Here is a 23498-nt window from a genome sequence, read left to right as displayed (position 1 = left end):
AGATTTAACTTGGCCGGCGGGGCGGGATCGGACGGTAAGTGGTTTCTGAACTAACAACAACTCCCTTCCTCCCCTCCCCTCCCGTTGGTGAAAGGAATTCCCTGACTTGAAGGCTCCCAAAGCCGGGAGAGCGGGAGGGCTTGCCCGAAGTAATGTGTCAAATGGTTCCAGGCTAGTTCTCTGATGACAAGGAGGTGTTTAGTTGGTAGTCCGCCAGCGTGCTGTTCCGGGAGTCCAACACTCTGTGCGTAAACGCATTTACCTACCGTACTCCAAAAAAAAAACCATAGGATCAAAGCTCCTACTGTACAAGATAATGATCCGGCCAGTCCCCAGGTATTCCTTAGAGGCTTGGGTGCCTAGCAAGAAAAATAGTGAAGTCTTAACCACGCTTGAGAAGGTCTGCATAATCCACGTGATGATGCAATATTTGAATATATGTTCTGCTTAGATTAGATTTTTAATATAAAGAAAATTTTGTAAGATAACTTATATCGCTGACTATCGCTGATATATGTACGCATCAATTTTGTAATAAAAATCCTTCTTTTTGCATAGATTAACGGGTAAGCTAAGCCCAAATCCGTGATTGCCCGCAAACTTAATTAAATTGGAAGCCAGTAGAAAGTAACCCACGCTGAACTAAAGTGCTGCCAAATAAATGAAAAGGACTTCCTTCGAAAATGGGTTCCATTGTTCCTATTTTTTATCAAAATACACCAACTCCAAAAAGTGAGCTGAACGCTATGTAGGGGCACCCAACCAAGCCAAATAATAACGGCTTGCCTCGGTATTGGGCGAATGCTCGGTATTATTTCATTGTTTGATGTGTTCCAGATTTCTGACACATTTCACAAAATTCCAGGAGGGATGCATTTGCGCATGCATAAAATATATGTAGGTAGCTTGCATGCCTCCCTTCTGCCTTCTGTTCTTATGATTTTTCTACGATAAGAGGATAAATATCGATCCTGCGAGACTACCGTTCCTCGTGCACAGCCGTCTTCAATATGCACGCCACCCAAAACAAAGTAGTCCTTGGAGTGCACCCACCCAATCCACCCCGCCGCAGTCCTTGTCCGATTCGCTGCACATGCACGGATGTACGTTCCGTCTATGAACGAACAGACATCGTAATTCAAAAGGTTATTGTACTTTTGTGAGCGTAAACATATTCCAGCTCAACACGTTGGTCTACATACATATATGTGGAGTGACGAACTTACAGGGCTGCAATTCTCCCTGAAAATTTTATGTTGCTATTCCTAATGACGTCTATTACGATGGGCCGCAGGAAAGCGCATTACTCAGTTCCGGCTGCCTATGTGGGGGTGGAAATTATCAGCGAATCAGCGAATTATTGACGTGAAGTGGAAAACAAACCTACTTCCTTTTTAATTAAAGATACTTTCGCCATTAGATAGATTGTAATAACACTACCTGTAAATGTGTGTCAATCATGTATGTACCTATGTGTCCCGTTTGCAATGCAAACCGCGCTCAGTACAGGAAAAATCTGAGTTCAGAGTGAGTTTTATTTTCCCCCTTTTATTGCAAAGACAGGATCATAAAATCAGCAGGACAATAAGCGGACCCCTTCGAATTGGTAACACATCCACACAAATGCGTAATTTCATTGTGAGTGCCAGCAATAAAGTGACGAAACAGGCAACTGTTACGAAACTTTGTTTACAAGTTCAACGATGTTGCCGACTGCTCCTTTCTTCCTTTCGCCATGTCCGCATTGTCGGTTGTTGCGTCGATTAGTTGGTGAACTTTTCATTGTTCCATAATAATTCGTGGAAGCATTACATCATTGACATGGGAAGTCCATTGCGCTCAGGATATTTCCGTGTAATTTGAAAAAGAAAAACTATTGACCTAAATAAGGTTGGCTGTAAGAACAAAGGTTCCTGGTTCTACATACGTACACGCGGTTCTTTGACGAAAATGGGGAGGTATGGGTTTGGCTTATCCCTAGGGACAGTGATTTATTTATAGATGATTGGGTCCGCGATTCGATTACGAGGAAGACCTATTTTTGGCTGTCATAAAACCGTGTGTGCAGATTCCGGACAGTTTACCCCTTCATGAACTGAAGTGCTATTAGCGGGGACATATTTAGTAACTAATTATCCAAATTAGTACAACGTTTGATATCATAATTAGATTCTGGGAGTGCAGTAGAACCTTTCGATAAAGTTGAATTAAACTTCGGGAGTCAACTGCATGAATAATATTTACAAAGCGCTTCGAAAGTGTAGACATATTGGGGAGAAAAGGGACAGGTGAAATGTTGTGGATTTAATATTGTATGGCAATGGAAAAAATAGAAAAAAATTCATTGAGGCTGAAATATCGAGCAATTTGGCAATATATAGATATAATTCTGGAAATGTCCCCTTTCCCACTCCGTAGGCAGCTCATGTGAGCAAAGTCAGCCAAACTTTCTTCCCGCTAAACAAAGAACTACCGAGAGATTTAATGAAAACCTTTTTATGTACATTGTAGTGTCTGTGAATTCTGACCAACCACATCATATAGTTTTCTTCGTCCTGTGACGAGCAAATGGGAAATTCGCTTCACGTGAGGATCATTACATTTCATCAAAATCCTTGCATTGTATGAAGATCTCAAGCACTGAAGCATTCTCCTGAGTTTCTAATTCAGTGACAACACTTTGCCACGTTGGATCTTTCCAACTTGAATATGGGATCCTTTTTGGATTCTTGAATTTTGTCCATTCATCATTATTTTTGCCTTAAGCTTCGCGTGCAGATGAATACATGTGGGAACCCTGCTTTCGGTTTTACGAATCTTCTCTAAGCTGCTAATATGAATTTCCCTTTTGTTTAGTTGAGCTATAATTCAATGGCTGTCTGGTTAACCCACCTGGTTCGCCCGTCATTCTTTTGGGGCAGCAAGCTATCGGCTTTTTTCGTTCTGAGTCCGTTTATAAAATATCCCTCCCCATGTACTTGATGGCTTTGTGCATGTTGTGCTGTTTTTGGATAATATAGTTCAATGCGTTTATGCACAGAGTGCTAACTAAACACTTCCCATTCACTCGAAACCTCCAAGTCAGGATATTGGTTTCACCAATTGTAAGGGACGAGATGAAGGAAATTGTTTATTCAAGGAGCTCCATACCCTTCTCTCTTCTCGCCGGTCGAGCTCGATCTTCTTTCCAACAACAAGAGCAACATCTCTCTGAAAACGTTACATGGAGATAGCACCCTTGTGACTAGATAAAGTTATTGACGACTCCTATCCCTCCTTTCACAAGAAAAAAATATGTGATCGGTGTTGTCTATAACCGCATTGCAGAATTAAAACTTCCATGCACACTTAGAAATTTGGTACGGAAGTAGTTGACTTCATCATACTTGCTTGACTCGTGTTGCAAAGGGTGTTTTCACTGATTTATTGTGCTTTACTGTTCTTCATGAATGAGCAACCACCTCCCATGCGCGTGTAATGAGAATCGCTCCCGCGATCACGATCAGGGTCGATTCAGACACAGTACGATCCGCTCACAAAGCTCCCCATCTCAGCACTTGCTCAAGATCCTTACGATACAATTCTTTGCTAAGGGCTTCAGCCCATACCTCCACAAAATAGAATAGAACAGACTGGGTTGCATTCATTAAAAGACGTCGTTTGCCAGATCTAGAACCCAGCAACGCGATAAGGGTTCCGAGCACTTTCCAAGCCGTGTAAAGCGTATAGACTGATCGATACGCAGACGGCAGCTTCCATCCTCGTTTGGCTTTGCTAATCAGCGCAAATCTTGCCTCTTTTCAGGCAAACGTTAAATGCCCCGAACAGTGGGCCCGGCCGATGGCAAAACGCCAATTTATATATTAGGATACCATCGAGTTCTGGCGTCTTCTTCTTTATAGATGTTTAAAAATGGGACTGCCTCTCCCAACTCTTTTATGGAGGAAAGTTGCAATCCTATCACCATCAACTCGTACGGAATGTGCAAAAAATAATGTCACTACAACAGAGCGACACCGCGCTCCACCTTCCTTGAGGTGATTGCATCAATCTACCTTCAGAGAGAGTGCTGGGATGTATTGATGGTCGCTTACTGAGAAGTCTTTTAGACCACACAACTGCTTCCAATGTGGAGGTTATGTCAGCAACACTTCAATGACAGCTTGGACGCCGGGACGTAGGCGTGTATCCGGTATTTAAAACTATGTGCGCGAGTCTGGCTGATATTGCAGAGACCCCAACTGGGATCCACTCACCAAGACAAAATTCTACAGAACATCGAACCTTCGCCCAAAGTTCGGCATCGTCTCATTCAGCCTTAAATAGGAGCTGAAACATGATCTCTAAACACCGAATCCAGATAAAGCAATCCGGTTTGTCTTGAAGAGGAACCATAAGGCGGGTGCCGTTCAAATAAAATAGTAGCGGTATCCGATAAGTCGAGATGATATAAAGCTGGAACTTTATTCCGGTACTATTGTTTGTTGAGGACTAGAAACCTATGAGCGGGTACATTTTGGTACATGTTAATCTGTAGGATGCAGATTAACTTTTGTCGCCCATTTTAGTCTTGTACTCACAGTATGTACGACCCTCTCACCAGAGGCGCCACGATCCTTGCAGAGAATATACTCGGCATATTGGAGACGTGTGCCCATAATTTAAGCATCTGTGTCACTAAGCGGGGGCTGTCCAATTCGTATCCTACATTCTACCCAACCAATTCTGATTTTCCCGCTGTTAAGATGTTCATGTGTTGCTCTTCCAACTCCAGCAGCGAGCTTTGGGCGTTGAGAATGCGCAGAGGTGATACCTTGGCCACTTACGCTTGATCGCCGTTTGCGTTTTGATTTTTCTGTGAAACAGTCAAGATCTCGGATTTTCTCAGAGCATATAGCAATAGGAATAGTTTGGCAAAAACTTACTACCTTTCCGTATGGAAAATACTACTGTCTTCGGGTGTAATATTACAGCGGATCTCGTTGCGGACTTCTGCAAAGATCTTGCTTTCTGTCAGTTGAATAAGCAGTCCTTCGTCGTCTCCTCGCTTTTTCCTTTGGTATTCCACCATTCGCATCCATCTTGACCGCAGGCGTGGCATGCTGTTTCCTGTCCTTCTTAATCTGGGCGCCCGCTTACGTTCAGCGATAAATGCATTTGTTTTCGTTTTCGCACAACTTCCGTTGCTCCCCATGTGTGCCTAAAAAAGGAAATACAATCCATGAATTCCCCCAACTCCAATAGCTCGTTTTCACGTCTTCACGGACAGTTTTCTCAAGAAATATTGCAGACCACATGCGCTGCACAGCTGCCGCCAATTTTCTGATAAGTCCTTCTTTTTCAAATTTCGCAAGGGCAGTTAACTGTCATCCACTAGTCGTATATCCAAGTCCAATTGCCCAGTTTAAGAGATTCGTTCTGTGTCTCTTTCCGGAACAGCGTGCAAGCCACACTACGCGGACAGCATCCCGACGGGGGTGGCTCCTAATGCATGCCATAACTACGAAATTGACGGAGCTAGACTCACATCACCACATCGACGCCGGCAAAGTGTTATCAACTCAGAGGACCACTAGTGTGTACCGACGTGTATTGGTCACTAGCGGTTCTCTCTTGGCCGAGAAGCTTTCTCAAGGACGAAGGTATAATGCTAGCTAAGGAGTCAGAACCACTCAGGTTCCTCGCGGACACCACTCCCTGTATCATAAGTTGGCACGTTTTGTTTGTTGTTGATAAGCTCGCGCAATTTAATTATTGGTCCTAGCTTATGTAAAATAGTCCCACGGGACGAGGACTCTGCTCGCTGCCACCCTTGGCCAAATTATTCTTTGATATTATCTTTTACCATTTAGGCATTTATGGAGATCTTCTGAATAACCCAGTTTCCTGGTCCTGGATTATCTCCTGCTGTCGCCTCATTTAAACTAATGCTTTGGGTGTGGAAACAGCCTTCGTCGGGCAGCGAGTTCAGCTCATCTTCGTTTGCTTCGTACTTCGTTTGAATACCACCTACTCCAAGCCTCGTTAGATAATGAATGGCACAAGATACCACATACGAAAACTTGCGATTCCTCACAGGAAAACTGCCTGCCAGTGTCGCTGGAGAATGAATTTATCGAATACAGTGGAGCGACGATAATTCGTACATCGATAATTCGTATCTCCAACTAATTCGTGGAAATTTGCCGCTCCCCAGAGTTAATTTTCTTTATTTTGCACTCCCGATATTTCGTACCAAATCTTTAGTTCTTTGATGACATGAATTATCGGGATTCTACTGTATAACTATACGGAGTGACAACTGAAAAGTTTCGATAATTACTCTTCGAACCAAGCTTTAGATTTAACAGTAGTTGTGAAAGACAGGAGTGGAAGGAGCTGCAAAATGATCACCTAAATCCAGGACTCATTCTTAGAAACTACATGCCCGAAAAATCGAAAAAAAAAATCGAAGTGATCGCTCTTCGGGGAGCATAAGCGAAATACTCAAAATATGAACTCTACATCCACTGTAAAGTTCCAGGTACACCGAATATTTCGGTGGAGCTGTAATTAGTTGCGGATGGGCCACTTCCAACCTTTATGTTCATATAGTGCTCGTTTGAATCCTATGATCTTGTTACAACTGAATGCAGATTATTTTATTGGAATTGAAGAAAGTTTGTGAATTTTGGACGAGAAAATGTGTGAGAAACTGGTGACTTAACGGTCCAGGGGTAAGATCTTCCTTTCCACCTCTCTCCTGGTCACTGTATTCATCATCATCATCCTCAACGGCCCAACAACCGGTATCCGGTCTAGGCTTCCCTTAATAAGAAACTCTAGACATCTCGGTTTTGCGACAAGGTCCACCAATTCGATATCCTTAAAAGCTGTCTGGCGTCCTGACCTACGCCATTGCTCCATCTCAGGCAGGGTCTGCCTCGCCTTCTTTTTCTACCATAGATATTGCCCTTATAGACTTCCCGGGTGGGATCATCCTCATCCATACGGATAAAGTGACCCGCCCATCGTAACCTACTCAGCCGGATTTTATCCACAACCGGACGGTCATGCTATCGCGCATTGATTTCGTCATTGTGTAGGCTACGGAATCGTCCATCCTCATGTAGGGGGCCAACAATTCTTCGGAGGATTCTTCTCTCGAACGTGGCCAAGAGTTCGCAATTCTTCTTGCTAAGAACCCAAGTCTCCGAGGAATAGACGAGGACTGGCAAGATCATAGTCTTGTACATTAAGAGGTTTGACCCTATGGTGGGACGTTTCGAGCGGAACAGTTTTTTTTAAGCTGAAATAGTCTCTCTTGGCTGACAACAACCGTGCGCGGATTTCATCATCGTAGCTGTTATCGGTTGTGATTTTCGCCCCTAGATAGGAGAAATTATCAACGGTCTCAAAGTTGAATACTCCTATCTTTATTCTTCCCGTTTGACCAGTGCGATTTAAAGTTGTTGGTTGATTGGCTTTCGGTGCTGAAGTTGCCACCATATGTTTTGTTTTGCTTTCACTGATGTGCAGCCCAAGATCTCGAGCCGTCTGCTCGATCTGGATGGAGGCAGTTTGTACGTCTCGGGTTGTTCTTGCCATGATGTCGATATCGTCAGAATAGGCCAGTAGTTGGGTGGACTTAAAGAGGATCGTATCTCTCGCATTTACCTCAGCATCACGGATCACTTTTTTTCAGGGCCAGGTTAACGCATGATAGGGCATCCCCTTTTCGTAGACTGTTGTTGATGTCGAATGGTCTTGAGAGTGATCCTGCTACTTTTATCTGGCCTCGCACATTGGTCGGGGTCAGCCTAGTCAGTTTAATCAATTTCGTGGGGATACCGAATTCTCTTATGGCCGTGTACAGTTTTACCCTGGCTATGTTATCATTCGCAGCTATAAAGTCGATGAATAAATGGTGCAACTGTTGTGCATATTCCAACAGATTTTCCATCGCTTGCCGCAGAGAGAAAATCTGATCTGTTGCTGATTTGTCTGGAGTGAAGTCTCTTTGGTATGGGCCAATGACGTTCTGGGTATATGGGGCTATCCGGCCTGGCAAGATAGCGGAGAATATCTTATAAATGGTACTCAGCAACGTGATACCTCTACATTTCTGCACTGTGTGATATCTCCCTTTTTATGTATGAAACAAATAATGCCTCGTTGCCAATCATCAGGCATTGATTCGCTATCCCATACCTTGAGCACAAGTTGATGAACCACTTGGTGTAACTGGTCGCCTTCATATTTAACTAATTCGGTTGTAATTCTATCGTCTTATAGCGACTCATCATTTTGAAGCCGATAAATTGCACGGACTGTTTACCCTATACTTGGTGGTGGCAGTATTTGTTCGTTGTCTTCAGTTGGCGAGACCTCCAACTCGGTGGTGTTCTGGTTGTTCAGTAGCTCATCAAAGTACTCAACCCATCGCTCCAATATGCCCATTCTGTCAGAAATCAGATTTGCCTCTTTGTCTCGGTAGGATGAGCATCGAGGTGTATAAGGCTTCATCCAGCTGACTTGTTGGTAAAACTTCCGCGCCTGGTGTACTTTTCCAATTCACAGACTTGTAGGTTCTGCCAGGCTTCCTTTTTCCGTCTGTGAAGTTGCTTCTACGCTCGCCGGAGTTCGTGATAAGTCTCTCCGCGTGCCTGCTTTTTTTGAGAATGCAATATTACTCGGTATGCGTTCCGTTGCTAGCTTACATTTATCGTCAAGCCAGATGTTCCGACTTTTCTAGCGGCTGGGGCCAAGTATCTTTGTGGCCGTATATGTTGTGACATTCATCAAGGTGGCGGCGTTCAATCAGCACGTGGTCAATTTGGTTCAAAATGGTCCCGTCTGGAGAGGCCCACGTATGTTTGTAAACCGCTTTCCAGATACTTGTAACAACCATTTCGTGCGATACTGCTAACTGAATAATGCGCAATTCGTTATAATTGCTATCCTTATGTAAGTTATGGGAGCCAACGTATTGCCTGAATACTGGCTTCGTCCCTACTTGACTATTAAAATCTCCAAGTATGATTTTGATATCATACTTGGTACAGGCTTCAAGGGTTCGCTCAACTGCCTCGTAGAAGGTATCCTTCTCCGACTCTGCAGTCTCCTCTGTAGGGGCGTGAACATTTATGAGGCTTATATTTCTAAACTTGCCTCGCAAACGCAGAGTGCATAGCCTTTCGCTTATATTTTCAAAGTCGATAACAGCAGGTTTCATTTTTTGGCTCACTAAGAAACCAACTCCGGACACATGGTTTACTGGATGGCCGCTATAATGTGTGGTGTAGTCCGGGAAACCGGTCCCTGTCCATCGCATTTCATGCAACGTTGTTACATCAGCCTTACATTGGGACATGGTATCGGCTAGCTGCTCAGCAGCATTCGATCTGTACAGGGAGCTCACGTTCCATGAGAAAATGCACAAATCGGTAATCCGTTGTCATTCCGGGTTCGTCGTTGTAAGATCCATTCGGTCCGAGGCTCCTCACTGTATTACAAATTTTAATTTTATGATACATTACGGTATTACCCCATATGTCTGCAGGTCAGTCTACTAAAGTAACTGCTAGGGAATCCCTCAACTGAATAATTCTCAATTCAATAATAAGGAAAAACCGTTTCAAACAAATTTTCAAATGAAAAAGTATGCTCCACATTCAGTTTAATTTTCTCCATTTACTCCTTGTTATCGCGTCGGTATTAATTTCCAATGCGACCCCCTTTAAAAATGTGAGCTAAACAAGTGTCTGCGCTCATTACCAAAAACAATTCGCAATGTACATGTCTCATGAGGTATTCACAAAATGATAATTACAAATTAACTACACAAAATATCTCTCTTCAGATTTCTATTTCAATGTGTCAGTTCCATACTTCTGTTGACTACAATATACTACATATACGTACAGCATCCCTCTGCCACCACCGAGGACGACATTTCGAAGCATTCAAATGTAAGCGGGGAGAACGCATAAGGAAGTGCTTGATAAATAAACTAGACTACCCTCGACCGTCAAGCATGCAACGGAGGTACCCTAACATATCTAGCATTATAACCCTTTATTGTAATCATCCACTTTGGAGCTTTCAAACAGCGACTCAAGCATTCATCTTCATGTGTACCAAAACATGGGGTCGAACCAATACGGAGATTCGTCTCAATCAAGCGCCCACCTCCCACCGGCCCGGAAAATGCTGTGGTGTGTATAGCGCGCAGCGTACAACCTGAAATTTTCCTCTTCTACTCACCATACCGATGAGACTTTGGCGCGATTTTCCAAGCGTTTCCAATGGGTGTCGTGCTCAGCCAACGATTTTCATTTCCACGAGCGAGACTCTGCTCAGCGAAGCCATGGAAGGCCGGGAAATGCTCGACTTGCCATGGAGATTTTCACCATGGGGCGGAGTGCGACGTGAAAGCGTAGAGTGTGTAGTTTTTCTGCGAGCCTTCGCTTTTCCGTGGGTTTTCCATTCGACTGAGCTCTGTGTGCTTTTGGAGACTTGGTTTGGAGACGCACGTTAATAGCGACGTAGTTGGCCGCGTTAAACTTGGGAAACTCGGGGAAGGAAGCTCCCATGGTCCAAGTGCTTCGGTGCTTGGTGCGTTGTGGCCACTTGAGCCTCAAACAGTCTTGATTTTGCGGCGATGGAGAGTTAAGACAACGCCGTGCTAACGAATGTTCTCAGGTGGGTTGTGAAGCGAAACGCTTTTACGGTGTGTAGACGGAAGCTGGTGACTTGAATAGGCTTTGTGTGTACAGAAAATGATTTCTGAAAATATGGGAATATAAAGAGAAAGCCGAGAATCAAATATTGATGATGGAGAATAGATTTCTAGTGTGAAGGCAGAACTTTCGTGAATAAATTTTGACAAGCGATAAGCCTTCCGTGTTTTCTCCTTTTCGTGTGCTCAACAGAAGCGGATTAAAGATTAAGAGAGTGCTTAACGTTTCCTGGAAGTGTGTATTTACTGTGCAATTAGTTATGGGCGCCGCTGTAACAGTTATCCTGTCGATACATTTGCTATGCTATCGGATTTGAATGTGATTTATGTTTTTCTGCTATAAATAAATATTTGCGAGTTGCTTGTTTTGCTGGAGCGAATTTTGTACCGCATCCAAACTGCAAAAGTGGACCAATATACGTATTAACTGCACTGTATAATCGCACCAAGGGAGAAATCCTCATTTTGGATATTACTCCTGCTCTATGCTGCCGTTTTTTCTACATACCAAGGATACGCTGTCCTAAACATAGGAGGATACTCCAAACAACGCAAAAGAAACCGCATAAAGGCTGCAAAAAACCAAAGTAAGTTAAGACATAGAAAAATCAAAACAAACAAAGCCAATGCACTCCAACCCTGAGCGTTCTATTCAACCCTCTTAGTTTGTAGCGTATTAGAAGATGGTGTTACCACTTTGTATGGAATGACATTTTTTGCGTACGGGTGGTAACTTTGATGGTTACACACAAATTGGGGTTGGATGAAAGGGTCATTGTGGGACTATGTTTAAATTGTGAAAGATAATGAAATTTGGAAGGTGAATTGACTCATATGTAAAGGCTGACTAGAGGTTTTCATAAATAACTTTAATCATATACATACTTCTATCGTTATGGAACTACATGTTTGCTATTTACTCCTGAATGGCGCATTGTCGATTTGCTGAAAAGTTAGTTGCCTCTCAAGGGCTAACACTTTTCCTCCATTTTCATGCGCTATGTGTTTCCAGGGCAACTCAGTTGTCACTGCATGGCATAGTTAGCAATGGACTTACCGGCCTTTTTTATCTGTGACCTACTCACTGCTACTTCCGCTTTCGACGGATAACTAGCTCGTATGCCGACCAATTTCCCCGTTCCTTGTTTCTAGATATCCGCTATAGTGTATCGATTAGTCCTATAATCGACAATAATTTTATAATATCTCCGACTTCTGGACGCTTTAGTGTTGTGTCTACTATTAGGTATTCTACCAGGTGATTCTCCTTCTTTGCACAAGCGTCGGACATTAGCTTAGAACATGTATCGAAGTTTTTTAGGTCTTCCCGCAGAATTCGCTGGCAATGTCAGCAGATTTTGCAAGTGGTTGTTTGCCATGCAGTGGTGTTTCCTACTATGTTTCTAAGATCCTTTCGCAAAAAAATTCAAGCAACCTTGCGAGCGCTTTTGTCTGTATTTTCCCATAAGTACCCTGAACTGTACCATTCGTGGTAATTCGCCTAGTAGGGTTTCCTTAACCGTTCTTCTTTTTTCCTTAATGCATAAACCCCTTTCCGATTCTGCAAAATGGTTCTCAATAGAGAAGTTTTTCGGCTCCCTTCCTGATCAGCCCATTCATTACTTCATTTCGTTTTAACTCAAAATTTTGCAGAGTATCCAGCCGTTTTACTTATCTTTTCCTTGGACCAATAAAACCTACGCCATTTGTACACCACACATTCATTTCGTGTTTTAATCTATAGGTCACTGCTCAATCATGTTTCAGTTCTTTTTTCCAAATGAAACTTCATTCTCATACTATCCATCGATAGTAGTAATTCGGGACACCGCTTAAAAAGGTGATCAATTTTCTTTCGGTTAAAGGAACTTTGCCGCTCGCTAATGCTCCTTGACATTTCAAAGATTATCCTCCTCTTCTGCATCTGTATATGCAAATCAAGTGAAGTCAATCGCTCAAGCACCCCCGAAGATACTGTTGGACCGATATTCATACAACTAGTGAACTATACAGAAGCCAGTCCTTGAAAGAAGTGCAACTCCCTGACTGTTATGCCAAGTTTAGTTCTTTCTGCCAAATATGTACCATCAGCTTTTTCTTCTATCACGCAGCAAATAACTAAATCTCCAGCACCCTTCCTACCGATATTCTCATCGTGCGTCTTCTAAAGTACCTTCTGTTCTACTATGCAATATTGTGCCCCCTAATGGCTCTGAAATAATTAAGTTTAGGCTTCGTAGTGTAGTCTTGCCTTATATATACGGTTACCAATTACCCGTTGGTGGAGTCAAATACACCTACGCGCCATCGTTCATGGTTACCTAAATTATTCTTCAGCTCCCCCCACGACCACCCGGGACGCCTTCTTTTTTGTTATGTGCCTGTGTCGTTGGGGCCTGTTGACCATCAGCAAAGCAATTGTCGCCACTTCTTAATGTAGCACCTATCCACTGCTACTTCTACCTTCCGATCACAGTCCTTACGAGTGCCAGGCAGTACGGAACTGTCTCGACTGGATTTTGGTGTTCAGATAACTGCATTTTCAGATCTTAGACAAGGCAGCGAAAGCTGCCACCGTGCCTCGGCAAAAACCACACTTCCTAAATTATATAAATTGATGAATGTTTCCGATGCTGTGAATATTAATGTAGTTGAGGGAGGGGACCCATGACCCGTTGAACTGAAAACCTTGGTTTTGTTGGTGTTCATTTTCAGCCCAAATATACCTGCCTCTCTTTCCAAATCCAGCCCGATTTAGGCAGGGTCCATGGCCTGGTAAAAAAGTTGATAATAGCTATTAGCTTTTCCGGAATGCTCCTCCTCCGTAGAGCACTGCATATATGCTCCCTGTTCACGCTGTTCCAAAACTATCCGTAGGGCACTGAGTTGGTGAATGAATTAAGATCGAGCATGCTTTCGGTCGATTAAGCTTTTGAAAACGGTAACCTTTTTTCGAGCCTTAATCATCCCCGTATTACTTTCTGGGAATGGTTTCGGATTCCCGTACGATTGGAAGTTGCAGAGCTGCGGTAACTGAAGGTGCAACATTAAATTACTCTGCGGGAGACCGTCAGACCCAGCGGTTTTACTCCGTTTGAGTTCATTGGTGGCGGAAATGATTTCTCTTCTGCTTGGAGGAATATTTCATATCCGTTGAATAATCATTTCATCCACAAGAGGAGGAAAATCCCCGATGTGATACGTTTAAGAACCATAGCGAAGTGTTCTTTTCACCCCTTCAGCTGATGGTCATCGGCCCAATTCTTATCGATATTCTTATTCGGGCTACTCAAGATAGCTCCCCATTGATCATAAAAGCGGTCAATATTAAATTGTGAGTTCGCAGTTCTCTAACTCTGCAAGAAGCTGCGGAGCCAGCACGTTAACGAACGTACTATAACCGGCCGTCATATGGTGATCCCTTTCGAAACCGATACCAGCGTCTCTTTCTTTTGAATCCACTGCTCATCACGAAGTGGTTGGTCGATTGCTCGAATGGTGTCGGTCAGTTGAAAGCCAACTGTTTTCGAATAATGTGCCACCAATGATGAAGCGGTGGGAGTTAGACGAATCGACAAACCTCCTATCATTATCGTTACGGTGAGAGTGTGTTTCTCTATTACATATCCGAGCAAGGTGTTGTCACAGCCACCACTCGGATCATGATCACAATGTCACGTTTAGAAAGCCTTCTCAGAACTGTGTATAGTTCATCATAAAAAACATCGGAAGTCTACTTGTCTTGCTGTAGTTGTTTCCATTGGTCATCCTGTGTGGTAAGCATGCTGATATGGATGGTAGGGATTGCCCTCTTCACTGTTTTCAATGCGGGTGATATCATTCATTCCGAAGGATTTTAGGTGAAAAGGGTCAGTTTTGCCCGTTTCCCTAGGACTTATCCCATGGCTATATTACTCCTTAATACCCTTGAAAGAGAAACATGGAATGATTTGCAGGCTGCTTTGGGGTACTGCTTGGAAAATACCAACTACTTCGGGTGATTTCAGGGATTTGAAAGTTGGAAGGAATAATAACAGTATTACCCGGTCACCCTCTTTTTGGTAAATATCCTACCTCTTTCGTCAAGACAAACAGAGGAAATTATGGGTCCTATTGTGAGTAGTTCAATTCCCTGATAGATTTTACTGGAAGTTATTTTGCTAGTTCCCTGATGACGTTACTATATATACCAGTCCCTGATTTGTTTTGTCCGGTTGAATAGTTTTTGGATCGCTGTCCTCATACAAACTAGGTTCCTATTCCAAAAGGATACGTCTCTCGATAAAGCGACAGCTTTAACTGGAGAGCTAACTCCATGCAATAATTACCACGTTGAGGTCTTCGACCATCGCCTCCAGTTTCAGTTCGTTTCTGATATCAATCTTGGGTTCTTTACCATTCTATCTATTTCAGGAATGCAATCAACGTCGAAGTTTATTTGTGATCGGAGATAAATTGCTTCTTCAAAATTATCTAGCTTTTAAAATTAGCCATTTGTGGCGTAAAATTGGTAGCCAGTCTTTTAAATGAAAAGAAAAGGAAGGGTCTCTCTTTGTTGGCTGCAATTTTTCCTATTAATACAAATACCGTACTTCGGTAATCAGTTGTTTCCCTTCCTCCTGAAATACGATCCTTGTTTTAGAAAAGAAAATTATAGACGACAAAAAGGCACATTCCTCTTTTTTTCACATATACAGTTTCTCACTAGCGGAAAGGAATATTCCCTAGAGTTATATCCTGCACCTGACGCTATTCACTACATTTTATATTTCCAACTTCTTACTTAAGATAAATCAAAAAGGTACTCACAGTCTTCCCTGGTACCGCCGCTCTTCCAAATCTCGTTAGGTCCGTTGGCATCACAACTAAGTAGAATTTAGAGCAAAGTCCTCTGCGAAGTAACCCGAACCCACAACTGCTTCATGAATTCGCCCGTCGGGTTTAAATGGAGCTTGGAATTTTGGAAATTTGAAAAATAAGTATTTTTGTTAAGATTTAAAAATAATGCAACCACTTGGTTTTCCGCAAAAATAGCCCGAAATTACCAGTTTTTTAGTGCAGATCATGAATTCGCCCGATATACAGGGTGCTTAGACAGCACTGTTGGGAATAGCCTTCTCAATTACTGGGGATGCGACTTTTGTATGATGGAGGCTGATTAAAGCTCCTATCCAGTGTCAGTGTCATGATAAAGACCTTTTCTATGACTCGTTCTCCTTGAGCTTTGGGAGATGCAGGTGGTTCTGCCTTTCCTCTTCAATACGAATTAGGTCCTTCCTGCTTGCTTGCTCTTGGTCTTTCGCCCTTTATTATCTGCAATATTCTTTCAAGGATCCTTGTAGGTTTTCTAGCCGATATGTTCTTCGTTTTATTTCTATGCACATGCACCGGGATATTGTCGAATCTTTAGTTGACATGGCCCTAACTGTTTTTGATTGGCTCCTGCGATAGGGCATCCCGCTATATATCACTGCTAATATGGGCTAATTTGCTAATATGGTACATGGCGGCATTTGAGGCCCTCGAAGCCTGTTACTTTATGGATGGCTTTGAGCCATTTCATTGTGTTCTCTGTCGCGCAGTTTATTGGTATTAAACCCGATCGCGTGTGCTGTTTATTATTTCATGCCTTACGTATCTACCCGTGCATGAGATTTTTGATGATTTTCTGCTCCTCAAGAGGGAATATTTGCTCTGAAATCTCAGTAGAATAGTATATAATAGTTGCATATTTTTAATCGCGCTAGCGTAGCCATCGCCTGACCTTTTGCCGCTTTGCCTTGATTCATCCAGGGTTTCCTCCCTCTTCGTTTCAGGTTTAGGTTTTTTTGGAGAACATTTGTGTTCTGACCTCCTCTATTCACCCTTTTTAGGCTCTATCGTTGAAACGTTCTGAGTTCAGGCCTTTCTCCAAATAGCGCAAATACCATTTGACTTTTGCGCCAAGCTTGGTGCATTCTGATTATAGATCTTTGTTGGTTTTGATTTACGCGCTAACTTCACCCTACTGTGTGACGTTCCAATATTTCCTTCTCGGATATTGTGAAATGGTTATTACATTTGCGGAGATGTGTCCCCATTTGATGTAGTTGTTTGGTTATTGCTTTCGTTATTGGTTTCAGTTTAGAGAGACCCGTAGCGCGTTTTTAATTGGTGGGTCACTTCTTACAGGATGAACCTATTACCGTGCACTAACGAGCTTACTACACTAGAGAGGCTATGTTGGCTTCCAGATAGCTGGTTTCATATTACTCCATCTTAAAGTGAACTGCTTGACCCCAGCTTTCTCGGAGTAGTAGCGGATAATTTCCATGTTCCCATTGGCACGAAATAGTCTCCTCTTGATACTTGTGACGAGACAGTTCCATTTCTGTATTTTCCATGATACAGGGAAAGTGCTAAATACCGACTGGTATTAAATATCATGCCAATATCGGCAGAAACAATGCCGCCTAGATGTACAAATTGATCAAATACTTTTATTTTCTATCCATTAATGCAAATGAGAGGAGTGCGATCAGACTGAGAAGCGTGGTTGTCATGAAATTTATGAAAACTAGGTAGACCGGGGATTTAAATTTCGCGTACTGCTCCGAAATGATCCGCAGAGTGTTAATGTGATAGGTTTAGGAGGATCCAAGGCGGAAACTAAGTTGACCGTTATCGACCGAGCTTTCGAAGTATCCTTTAATGCGTTTCAGGATTATTTCAGCTATCATTTCTGCGACGGCAGTAAGTGCAGAAATGTGTGTTACACCTTTTCGTAATACCAACCATCATCCTCCTCTTCTACTCTTAGGGAATGACCTCAGGTTGCTACGCTTCTTGGATAAATGGAATTGGCAACTGTAGGCGCTAAGATAATTTTTGTTTGCTTGAACGTATCGATGCCATAGATAATTCATTCCTATTCGGAGATGCCGTCTGCATTCTCATCATGTTACTGTAGCTTACTATTTCATTCACGAGGAATCGAACTTCAACGGATATTATCCGATGATGAATCATTCTGAAGAAGAATTATTTTTTCTACATTCACCGCACCGACGAAATATTTGCGACAACCTGCAAGTCTCCCCGGGGTACGTGACCAGTGTAGTAGTAAACTTCCTTTTGGTTTAGCACACGATATGCTGCCATTTCCGAGATATACCACAATATTGAAGTTGGAGCTTCGCTTCCTTATGTTCATCGAGCTTGTGCTTTTCAGAACGTTTTTAATGAGGGTTCAATTTTCTATTCAAGTCATCCCAATATGATATTGCAGACCCACATCCTATTTCCTGTAAGATGTAAGATGTTGCCAGACTATAATTTGGTATTCAGATGATCATTATCACAATGTCGTCTTTATGTTAACTCTCCTAGAATGCATTCCACAGAAAATTTCCTTTTCCTTTTTATTGGAAGTTCTTATTTTTCATAACGATGTTTCCTATTTTGGTCTAGAATCGCGCAACCAGTATCCTGCCCGATTCCCAGATAATCAGACTGTCGAAAGCATAAGACCAACTATCTAACTCCATTTAACTCCAAAATATCCTGCTTCTTTAGGCAGAACATTCGCTAGTAGGGGAAGTTAGCATTTTGGGAGGCTTTGGTACTTTTATCGAAGAGCGTACGCACATCGTAAAAATCTATTCGTAAAGCCCCCAGGTCAAAGGTGAGCCACTAAGTCAGCAATGTATAATACTCTCTTAGAAACCTCAGTGTTAGACAACTATTCAAGCTAAAGTGATACCTCCCACGATTTTTCAGATAGGCTTGGATCGGATAGAATAGATAGTCCGAGATTAGGCCCAAACAGGTTAAAGTTACTTTGTGAAACCTTTGTTTCGATTCTGCTTAGCTGCCCCATGCGTATTATCTAATAGTATTCCCCTCTCCACCACTTTTCCAGGGACTTTCTAAGTTCGTGTAACTATAAGATCGACACCTAAGATGACGTAAAGATTGCCCCATATGACGAAATTCGTAGGAGACCGGTGCTCGCATCTAGCTGCCGTATATCTGCATATATAGGGACAAATTCTTCAAATCACTGCGTTGTCAAACTCCCAGGAGTCTAGCAAAGAACAACCAACCATTCATACTCCAAATACATGGTGAATACACTGGAACAGCAGTTTGCAAAGTCTGGTTCAGAGTCAGAAACGCAAGGTCATAGTGTTCCGCCCCGTGGAACCAGACAATCATGTTGACCGCCAATAAGTTTTTGGAAAAAATGAAGATCGACGGTCTAACGGAGACCGAGATTATTCAGGCTGAAGCTTTTAGCATTGGCTTTTCATATCATAGCCATACCAAAGGGTTGTGATATGGTTTGTGGAAATTTAACGGAGCTGTATTTCGAGTATGTAGTGTGGAGACGTGCACCCGTAGTTAGTACCGAAAACGAGCGAGTGGAGCCATGGGTCTGCGAAGGACTTCCAGATAGTCAGAGTCACCGCCGAGTTGAAGATCCTAGATCGCGCCTTGCACATCTACTTAAGGACGACATGAAGAGGTTGATTTTCTCCAAATCTAAGTATGCCGAGACCTCAAAAATGAATCCTAGAAATTGCGCTTCACGAGGTACCTAGGTTGGGCGATCGTTACACTACAAGCAGTACACGTTAGATGCCTTTCAGGATATAAAAGGAGCATTCAACAAGGGGGTACCAACGCGATTAAGGAGGATCTAAGCAAAATGGGATTGGAAGGGTGCCGAGGCTGTCCGTAATAAGAAACAGGATAAACCTGATCTGTAAGGTAGAAACTTGACCAGAATTGTGAACTTTTAGCCCAAACACAAGCAAATGAGTACCGGATTATGGCGGTTTGCGTAGTTTATATGGACCATGTCGCCAGATTCAGTATACCCAACAATTTGTATTGTCGAATTTGCGGAAACGAGGGAGAAGGCCTCAGGAAATTTCTTCGCGATTGATCACCTGAAGCTAGAGTCGGACTAGGCAAAAGAAGTTTTTTGGGATGTCATAGAAATCGCTGGTTGGAGAGAGGGGAGTTGCTATTATTCGTAAATGCTTCGGTCGGCTCTAAAGAACTGAACTGACTGGTTTCAGATCCCCTTGTTTTTCTCATGGCAGTCATGGTTTTTGTGGCATTAGAACGGGGTATTGCAGCGCTAATTGGGATCCCAGGAACGCCAATTGATAGATACCTATTAATTTCATGGAAAATTCTCTCAAATAGATATTTGTAATGTTTTTTGGAAACATATCAAATAACCACTGTACTGTCTCTCAATTCGTATTCTTTATTCTCGTTTCTTTATTCTCGCTTTAGTAAAATCACTTCAATTGTGATGCTAAAACCGATTCATTTTAATGCACATTTATGAGGTTATATTCCCGATAAGGTTACCATTTATCGATAAACCCGCCCACCACGTTTTATTTTGAATTCGGTGACATCATTGCCTGAGTGGTAATTTTTCGCAAAGTTTTCGTTCATATCATTTACACCATATTGAAATTCCAAAAACGTATCCCCATTTTATGTAAACCGGCAACCCACCCTCGACTACAAGAAGTGAGCCCATGCTTGCAAACAACATGTAGGGCAGGCACATAGCCTGCTTCCCTTTCCAGCGTATATAACTATCACTCGAGGGTGCGCCACCCAACATCATTATTTCTTTTAGTTCGTTCCAAATATGCCGCCGTCATCCTCCTTCACCAGCTTGGCCACAAATTCAAAAATACCCCTGTCATCAGTTGAAATTCAAAAAGCAACTGATGGTATGTGTGTGAAAACTGCAAATATGGGGTTACGAAGGATGCCAAGTTTTGAGTCTCGATTACCGACGAAAGGGGAATTATTCATGCAACAATTCTTATTGTTATCAAGCCAATGCAAGAGAAGGCAGGAGAGCCAGGACATTATCGAGTGTCCTTTTTGCAAGAAGCTCTTGCACGTAGTACGATATATCCTAGTATTTGGCATGAACTGTGTTTGTCGGAAACTCCCAAGGGATTTAATCTAGTACACAGCATATGGAATAAGTGTACTTCGAGTTATCCTGCATAAAATTGGCTTGAATGTTGCTGATGTCTTTACAAATTCACTGAGAACTTCTCAATCAGAAAGGGCGATTTGGGGATAATATTATTTCGAAGCAATTCACTACCCTACATACTATATTATAGGGTTGAAAATGGCTTGCCTACTTCTGCCTTAGATCTGCTGAATACTATATATTCGTTTTATAAGGTTTATCTCTCCAAATATCTTCTAGCGAAATGCCATCCTTCCACTATGATTTGCCCTATCAGTTGCTATAAATCGCATGCTTGTAAAGAAGCGATAAGAGTGGATTGAAATCCTTGGCCTGTGGACGACATAAACAAAGGCCGGGGTCATTGTCTTCCTGATGTGAGGCTTGTCTACCAGTTAATGTGCCGGCCACAGGTGGTTACTAATGGCAACCGAGTTGCTGCTTGTAATAGAGCTTGACTATTTGTTTACAAACGATAGCCAAATGCATTCCTGCTTCCACTGAAATAACTTGATATCGAGCTCGGCAAGGAAATGTGGGGAAAACAAGGGAGTGTTCCGTTCCAAATGAGTGCTTCATGCCTTCCTCGTTCTTTGACTGGGGACATAATATACAGCCGCGTTCCACGAATTGCACTGAACAGCCTAGTGGAGGCCATCAAAGGCGGTGAAGACTTAATATGGATATGTGTACAGACAGTATTGAATTATTTAGTATCAACGTCTACGTACTGTTTACAAAAAAGGGGGTGGAAAAACCGCGCCGCGCTCGTTAATGTCCTTGTGCACTTTGTGTGATTACGATGGCGGTTTATTGGTGAATTTGGAGAGGGCTGTATTTGGAGTTATATTTGTGATGAAATCCATATTAATTAGTACACACGAATAATAACGATACTTCCTTTAAGTTTCGGAAGGGGGAGTGCTGTTTGCGCACAGATACTCTAGCATTTGGGTTAGCGACATCATAACGGAATGCTTGTTTGGGTAGCTACTCAAATTATTATACTACCAAAAATTTAAAAAAGAATTAGACTTAGTAAGAGAATAGATGTGGATAGAGATTCAATATTTTTGCTACCGGTCATCATGAAATAAATTTAAAAATAGACAAGGCCAACGCCCGCTATTAAAATAATCTTGAATTTGTAATACAAATACTCTGCCAAAATTTTACTATTTGACCTAATTCCAATTTTCATTACATTTTCCTATTTTCACATTTCATTCTCAATGAGTTACGACCGCAATATTCCCTCGAAGATCTCTCAGAAGATCAGTCAAATCTGGTCCATGCGACTGATCGGATACACTCAGATTGCCATATCACACTATATCCAATGGAAGAGGTAAACAATCTAAAGATAGCAAATATAATTCAAAGTGTTTTTGAAGTACGACCCCTGACCGGATAGAGGAAATCCATATTTCAAAAAAATGAAAAAGTGAATTGGTCGCATATGCCAGAGTACACTGTGAAACAATAAATATTCGGGGATAATGGCATTGACAGGCGGATGGGTGGCATGCGCATAAAATCTAATTTTTTTCCTTTAGAATTCTTTTTTCGCCTGCGCTTTCAGCTGGGCTCTGTTTTCGTTTTCATGCTTGCTAATCCAATGTCTGGATGCTCCGACGATGTGTCAACTAGTACTTTTGTTGCACGAGATGACGAGAGTGGATACATCAAAGTGCTTAACTGAGGAAACGTTAATAGATGGATAGATGCTAATCGTGTGGGCCAAGATACTGCGCAAGGTGGCCCTGATTCTAAATGCGGAATGACATAATCCGAATTAGATCTGAAATGAGGACTTCACATTTGCTTGAAATATTTACTTTTGATTAGCAATGTTGGGTTGATGACCATGTTAACCTATTTGCTTGGGAAATCCCCTTATTTTCCAAGGACAACGCGTATATTTTTAATTCCATATATGAGAAAATAGATTCGAATACTACATCCCTATTTAGTTTTCTGATTTGACTGCGATAATATATTTTTTGATTCACAACTAGGATACTTTATGAAAACGCCCTTTAAAGTATAAGATTTTTTGACAGGAAAAGATGCAAGAGAATGTTCGAAAACGTAAATATCGTCGATATAGTGAACGTCTAAGGAGAAAGAAAAATTAGACACGTTACCGTTGCCATTGCGGATAGTCTTCAAGATTAAGTTTTATAAGCTTGTTGATCAAAGAAAGATCAGTGATAACATTTCATGAAGCTTAAACGAAAGTGGAGGTAGGAAAAGAAAATATTTAATTCAGTTTTCTGTTACTTTTCGTAGCGGGCAAGTTAAATTATTATATAATATAGACGAAATAGTATTATATATATTAGGCTATACAGAACTAAATGTTGTTTCCTAACATTTTGAATCAAATTGTTCGGAAAGAACGTTGGTCCTCTTCAACAGTGAGAAGATTAAACAGTGGTTCTAACTTCTTCTTCATTTGGGATACTACCTTGGCATGGTGAGGGAGCTTGTAGTAGTGTACTACTACATTTACTACTAGACTAAGGGAGTCCAAAATACATGAAGATGGAAGCAACGATTGTAACTCTTCAAGCTGTAAGAGATCGCCGGCTTCAAATCCACTAGCGATTTAGTTCAATCAAGTCGCGACCGGGACACGGATTTTGGAAGACTCACCTGATTTATGTTCGACCAGAGAGAAATCAGTGGAAAACACTCTCTCCACATCAGTGGAAAGCCTGCGCTTAGTGTCTACGCGGCAGTCAGCCTGAAAGAAGAGTACAGCAACTGTCTTAA

The 23498-nt window shown here is 42.1% G+C and overlaps 1 protein-coding gene across 9 annotated transcripts in view; it reads left to right on the top strand.

Moving 5' to 3' along the window:
• Positions 1 to 10547: 10547 nt before the first annotated feature.
• Positions 10548 to 23498, top strand: part of LOC119656594 (proton channel OtopLc) — a 156257-nt gene continuing 143306 nt past the window's right edge. For 3 of the 9 annotated variants that reach the window (XM_038063011.1, XM_038063012.1, XM_038063013.1), the window contains exon 1: positions 10549 to 11307. The gene's annotated coding sequence lies outside the window, so the exon portion shown is untranslated. Of the gene's footprint in view, positions 11308 to 23498 lie in introns of all 9 variants that reach the window. The other 6 variants (XM_038063014.1, XM_038063010.1, XM_038063016.1 and 3 more) reach the window with 4 other exon arrangements.

The sequence above is a fragment of the Hermetia illucens genome, chromosome 5 (genome assembly GCF_905115235.1).
Source record: "Hermetia illucens chromosome 5, iHerIll2.2.curated.20191125, whole genome shotgun sequence".
NCBI classification, from domain to species: Eukaryota; Metazoa; Arthropoda; class Insecta; order Diptera; family Stratiomyidae; genus Hermetia; species Hermetia illucens.
The sequence above is the reverse complement of the archived record's forward strand: the minus strand, read 5'-3'. Positions and strand labels throughout refer to the sequence as shown.